The sequence below is a fragment of the Protopterus annectens genome, chromosome 10.part0, assembly GCF_019279795.1.
Source record: "Protopterus annectens isolate FY-2018-M chromosome 10.part0, PAN1.0, whole genome shotgun sequence".
NCBI classification, from domain to species: domain Eukaryota; kingdom Metazoa; phylum Chordata; order Ceratodontiformes; family Protopteridae; genus Protopterus; species Protopterus annectens.
The window spans coordinates 1,755,961,154-1,755,968,672 of record NC_056744.1 but is presented as its reverse complement, the minus strand read 5'-3'; positions in this window follow the sequence as shown (position 1 = coordinate 1,755,968,672).

Sequence of the window (7,519 nt, the reverse complement as noted above, 5' to 3'; positions counted from 1 at the left end):
CTGGGCCTTGCAGTACCAGCACAGCACTGTTCTACAAATGGGTTGATAGTCATGAGATGACCACCGAGTTCTGGCAAGTGTGTGTATGTGCCCCTGTGTGTATATATGTAGGGTACAGCATTTTGAGGCCAAATTCTCCTATTACAATACGCATTGCCACACAGTATTAGGGATAATGATGTTGCTGACCATAGGAGAGGCATGACAATGCATCACCCTACTATACCTGTGGCATGTGCATTAGATGCATATCCCTGTAGTAGCACTCTTAAGATGAACAAGGGGTTGTATTGTATTCCTGGTCAATGTGTGATGGTGGGTATGTCAGAGTGTTATCATGGGTTTCAGTGCATACAATCTCCACTGTGGGGTGTGGGTGCTGGGTATATTGTATTTACACCATGGTACCCCCGGTACATGTCCCATGTTCCACTGTATGGGGACCATTGTCACCATCACCCATACAGGTAACTGATAACACTAGTTATGCATGTGCTGTGTGCAACTTATCTGTAACACAATGGACACACTGACAAGGTAGATAGCACTGATAAGCCCAGGTCTCTCAGATGTGTATCTGACTGTTATGTGTTTGTCAAGGTGTATATGATGGTATGTCACACTATGTATTGTCCATAAACAACCAGTACATCCCCCATTACCAGGCCTGGGGATGTTCTTCATGTAACATGTAAGCTGGAACACACCTCATCCTAAAAGCTGTGTGGTGTGTGCAATTAAAGCCACACACATCAGTAGCACTGCATACCTAGGTAGGGGTCTAGTCCCAGTGTTGCCAAGTAAGAGTATGTGTGTATGTGAAGGAATCTACTTCTGTTTTCAGAATATCCATGTCCTAGGAGGTCATCTGTCCGAGAACTGCCTGGCATAAGCTAACATTTCACAGGTATCATCTTGTGGACATACATTCCATAACAACTAGTGGTAGATGTGTAAATGCCCTCTTCCCCACTGTATAGATGTACAGTGATACTGGGGTTGGTATATATAGCTGGATGTGGCTGTTGTGGACATCGTTGCAGTCACTGTTGAGTGTATCCCCCTGCTTTGCTGGCTGTAATACTGTACAGTTCATGTTAATAGGTTAGATAGTTGTCTATCACACTATCTGCAGTTCTACAGCATCTCTCACCCTCCAAAGGGTAGGGCTGTGCCACCCACACCAGCACACCTGTGTTTACTGAATTGAGGAATGCACTACATTGGGGAAGGGGACATATACCCTGCCCATACCATAGTCAATGCCATTAAACTAGTGCACTGCTTATTCCCCAATGTGTTGTTGTGCCTATTGTGGCTTGGTGGAATTACATAGGCTACAATGGGTTCCTTGCACAGGTGCATACATCCATGTGGACAGTATTCTCTGTGTATTGCATTAACACCAAAGCCTCTGTGTGTGTTATACAAAAACATGTGGTGTGTACCACCCAGTACACTTACCATTGTCCACTGTAGAAGGGCTGCTAACAGCAGCCAGCATGCACTCACCTGTATACACCACGCCCAGACCTACCAGCCATGTGGCAAATGCAGTAACTGTTATACAGACCTGTGATGTGTGTTCACCTGTACCCAGGATATGACACAGCCAAGGTGTCACCACAGTGCCATACCCCTTGTAGGATACAACAGCAGACCATCCTTTTGCTGACACATGGACACCCACAACACAAACGGATTACACTATGGATACTCAGTGCTAATAACAGCTATAATGCATCATGGCTGGAGAGCTACACTTTATTTTTTATTTATTTATTTTATTTTACATTTGTTAACTGGGCTGGTCTAGGATATGACACACCCAGTACACTTACCATTGTCCACACTTCCTGACATGTAAGCATTAAACCTTACTGCTGACAACATGTTACACAGCAGTACATTGGTACACCATAGTACAGTCACCGTGTGCATCAGAACCATATTAGCCTGTCCCTACATCGATGTTATGGATGACAGGGATGTGGCACAGGTATCATCATATGCACAGGGTGTGTTGGCTTGCCAGAGACCTAGGCTGAGTCATACATTTGACACCATGTGTGTGAGTAAGGGGGTTTAATTATTGATATGGCCATGGTGATGTTGTTTGTGTAGGTATGGGGTTGCCCTAGTTGTGTTTATATTGTGTGTCAGTATGCATGCACACAGTTCTGCCATGTGGCTACCCTATACAGGTGTTTGTTGGACAGCTGCAGACCATACCTGGCAGGGTGTGCAGTTCACTGCCTCCAGCCATGGACACGAGAACTGTGCCTGCCAGGGGTTCCACAGACACATCCAGGTACAAGCCATGATATGGTACTCTCTCTCCCCTGATGATGACATATGTCTGCTGGAATCAGGTCCCTCCTGGGACTGGCCAGGGCCACATGCACGTGGCTTGCTGTGGTTTGGTGTGGACAGTGCCCCCCTGCATCACCCCCACTGCAGCCCCAGCACTGTAGGGGGGCGCTGTCCACACCAAACCACAGCAGGCCACTGTTGTGATTTGGTGTGGACAGCTCCCCCCTGAAGTGCTGGGGCTGGTACTGCCACAACGGGAGTGGCTTTGGGTCCTTGCATGTCCACGTCAACCTCCAGCTGTTGGTGTTGCTGGCCTACGTCCATGTGGCTGTCACACCACTCCCACCACATGCTCAAGCATGGACATTCCACAATCAAGGAGTCCCACCATCTCACCCAACAGTCTATCCATGACTTCTGTAAAATAACAGAGGGCACCTGCAAGATCATGGATGCTGTCAGTAACAGCTGAATGAGTAGCCCTCTGCATCCTCAGAGCCTGTCTGGTGTACCATGCCATATGTGCCTGCGCCTCCATGACAGCCTGAAATATGCGTCTGGTGGTACCAGATGTGGCACTTCTGCCATGGGCACGATGACCAGCAGCCCTCCAATGAGCACCCCTGTACATCTGCCTATGTGGTACCCCACCGGACATCCGGCTATGGCTGCTGTGTCCAGACACACATCCAATAGATACCACACTGTCCTGTCCCATGCCACCAACTGCCAACTGTCCCTCTGCTATGGCCAGTGGTGATGGGGTATGTATAGGCATTGTGACTGTGCGGGGATGGGGTGGATAACAACGGGATTTGAAACTATGGCGCAACTTCGGCCTTTGACAACCCCGCCTGTGCCTCAACACACCTATCATCATTTTCAGTGTCTGTATGGACACCAACATCAGATTGCCTGTAGGAGGGACCCTGACTCACTTCGCCACCTGTGAGGAGAAAATAAGAAATGCACTTTAAGACCTGTATGTCATTGCTTAACAGTACACAGACACACACACACAACACACACACACACACACACACACACACACACACACACACACACACACACACACACACACACACACACACACACACACCCTGACATTCCACCATACTACTTACCTGTCCCTGAGTTTACAGACTGTCCCTAGTTTATTCTCTTAAGTTCCCCATCCTGCATCAGTCTTCGATAATTGCAGTCAATAATACCAATCATTAAAGTATTATTTTTCTAATTGCCTAGAAAAGTGATCACAAAACATGACCTGTTACTCCATTACCTCTTTGACTTGATTGGAGTTGTTTTTTCAAAGACTCCCTGATGTCATCCAGTGTTCACCCTGGGTTTGTCCAGACATCTTGAGCATGGCCCCCATATATTAGGGGCTACTACAGTCACTCAATAATGTCACACACTGGAGTGTCATACGTAACTATTGTTCAGTAGATGCAAGATCTATTGCTCTATTAATGTTTTATGTGGACTACAGTAATATTTTGAAACACTCTGTGGTGTTGTCTAGTAATTCCCCAATGTATCTGTAGTGCTGCATACGTGGGTATTCTTTCACCTTTCTGCTGATTGCAATTATAACAGTATCTCTGGTGTCTAGTTTCCCTCCCAATGCATGTTCCATGCTACAGACCTTATTATACTATTATCTGTCCTGAGATTACATGTCAGAAAAGTATTCCTGGTGTCTCATGTGTCTGTCCATGTCCATGTACTGCACAATTTCAAAGGGAAGTTGAGAGATATGAACAACCCCACACTCACACATGTGCATACATGGACACACACACACACACACACACACACACACACACACACACACACACACACACACACACACACACACATACTACATACATCAACCCCCCTCTACTCCATCAGATTGCACTTACAGACAAAATAACCCCCACCCCCCCCCCCACCCCACACACACCCACACACACACACACACACACTTACAGGTGAGGTTGCACAAAGATATTACACACAGACCTCCCATTACCCATCTGTCAACATGCATGACATATGGCACTCAACAGCATGCAGTGCATCTATAGTCAATCCCTGCTAGCAACATTATACATCTTTGTGATGCATGGGTTGTGTTAGTAGGTGATGCCCCTTCCCCTGGAACACACTGCACCCATATACACAGTATTGCTGTGCACCAGTCTGGCACCCTGGCATGTACTGTGCACCATATCTCACAGGTGTACACACCATTGTTGAATGTGTATTATTGTGTCAGTTACGGTTGCTCTTCTGCTCACAGCCCCTATGTGTTTGTCCGACACATACCTGGGATGATATGTAGACAGATGTCATTTGTGAATGCCTGATGTCTGATTTACAGAACTCATCATCAGCGGTGCATGTATGGTGCCCTCTTCCTTGATATGTCATGGGACCACATTACTGCATATGTTAACATTACATGAACCTGATATATGACATATGACCTGTGCAATCAAATGCAGTGTCAAACAAATGTGTTAGTCGTGCAGATGCTGACTGAGATTCATACACTTTGTGGGTGCATATGTGTGCATACCCTTATCATGATGGTTTGTTGCACCTACTGTTATGTGTACTACAGCAGTCACTATTCCTGGCAGGTGTATACTAGCATGAGCCATTTGCATTTACCAGTATTTGGTCAGTCTGCCCTACAAATGTCCCCCAACTCTGCATGATTGCAAGGTCAACTCATGTGCACTGTTGTGTCATGATGACACCCCCTCCCCACCCTCAGCCTTTTTGCAGATGCTTGACAAACATGGCCTACACATGTGTGTCATTTTGCAGTGTCCCAAACACGGAACACCATGTGTACCAGCCTAGTCCCAGCTAAGGAATGGCAAACATACAGGTGTACACTGGCACCGGCAAGGTACAGATGGCGATGGTTAGCCTGAGGTGGGCCTGAGGTGGGGTGAGGTGTTGGTTGTGCAGCACATGTATCTTAATTGATACTGTCTGTAGGTTTCCAATGTGATCTTGGTACACTAGTACACATTGCAATGCATGCCTTTTGGGGACCTTATCTGTTATGCATACGCTACCTGTAGAAAGGCCTGGCTGATGTTTCCTGTGGTACAACTGTCCCATGTGATTCCCCTAACCCATGGGCCACACTTACGCAGAGTCCAGGTAATTGCTGACATGGGTACTGCACAGCTAGTACTTGCTAGATATTCCTGCAACTCCCTCAGTGTTCTGGCATGTTACTAGGCAGCCTGCATGACTGGTTTGCAACATGTGACATCATCTGTCTTGGATGGCCATCTCTTTATTTTCTACATTAATCCTGTCCCATACATCCTCGCCCCATACATGACTGTCTACACTGTTTGCCACGGTATATGCAATGGTGAGGTATGGCTACATGTCCAACTCCTGGGTGCTACCTGTTGGGTATGGGATCCATGCCATGGCATGTAGGATGTGTGCAAGCCATGGCTGCATCTGTTGCAGGTAAGTTGGCACATTTGATGGCCAAACATCTTGGACAGCAGACCATTTATTGGTGTGACATTGGGGACCTGTACTTGCTGGAAGGTCCATACTCATGAAGAATGCATGCTGTCAGTTCCTCAAAAGCTGCTTCCACTATATGTTATCTGGAGTGTATGCACACATATGCTCCCAGTGTTTGTGAAGGTATGCATTCCCCATATTTGCTGTCCTAGCATAGGATTCCATATTACACATTCATTGCTCATGTTAGGACCACATCGCAGATTGTAAGGGTTGTGGACTGCAGTATTGTGATATGCCGTATTGTAGACCTGTAACAGTTGCCATTATAATAGTGGTATATACACTGTTGTAGCACTGTATATGAGTTATGTTTCAGACATTTCCCTACTGTAGGCCATTTGTCCCACCATTATGTTCATCTCTGTGCACACATCTTGCAATGTCAGGATGTTGGTTATATTGCAAGAGTCTGACATACCCTTCAGATACACCATCATGGTGATCACTGTGATGCAGTGCCATTAACAGCAACAATACGTGAACATGTACAGCATCCATTATGGGTAGGTGTGTTAAATGTGTGCATGGAATATATCATGGCCATAACATGACCAGTGTATTGGCAAACCTGAACAAACACCATACTCACCAGCTACAAGCTGCTGCCCTGGAGGTATACCAGTGGGACCTAAATAATTGTATGAGACATGTGATGTTAGTAGCCACACCTGTGGCATTGGTACAGGGTGGGTACAACATTACAGTATATCAACAGTACAAGCCCACAGTACTACCGATTATACACATCTGTTTATTACTACAACACAGCAACAGACTATATATATTTCATCTCACATATGCATGATCTAACTGTACAGATGCAGATGGATATGCAGCAGTGGTCTACTGATGTGCACTGTGGCCTTACCTGCATGATCCTCTGCCATTGTGTGGGTAGCACCCACCTCCAGTATGCTCTTCGCAAGGTGTTGTGTTTGCAGGTGGGCAGGTGCCCTGAGGCTGGCAAGGAGCTCCTCAACATGTGTTGGGGGGGCTGGATGGTATAACCCCCCCATTGCAAGCTGGCCCCCCTAACTGCAGCGGCACGCTGACAGGCATGGCGAAGTAGATCGGTGCATCGATGTCGGACCTGCTCATAACTGCAGTTATGCAGGCCGACATTGTTTGTTCTGTAGTCAAGATCACAGGGTGGTCTGCTTCTGCAGAACATGGGCTGTACGGCCAAACAAGGTGTCATAGTACTGCACCAAGTATGAGATGATGACATCATTCTCCTCTGCTGTATAAATTGGCAAGCATTCCCTCGACATATTGCCTGAAAGACATAAAGATGGAAACAGGTCTGAGGACCTCATATGGCAAGGTTATCATAGTTGTTAATACACGTCTCTGTCTCCCCCCCACCATATCTGCAACAATAATCTGATCACACAACTCAACGGGTATGTCTACAGAATACCTACCATTGGGACATATATCATATTGTACAACACTTTGTGCTATGTGTTTGTAGTCATGTTCCATGTTGGGACACTATCACTGGTGGCCTGTTATGGACAATGTCAGCTGCATGCCATTGTAAGGGCCACTATGGTTCCATATATTCATGTGTTCTGTTTCCTATGCGACTGCTGCACATCTGTTGTTTTGTGTTATGGGGATATCTATGCATGCCGCTAGACATAATCTG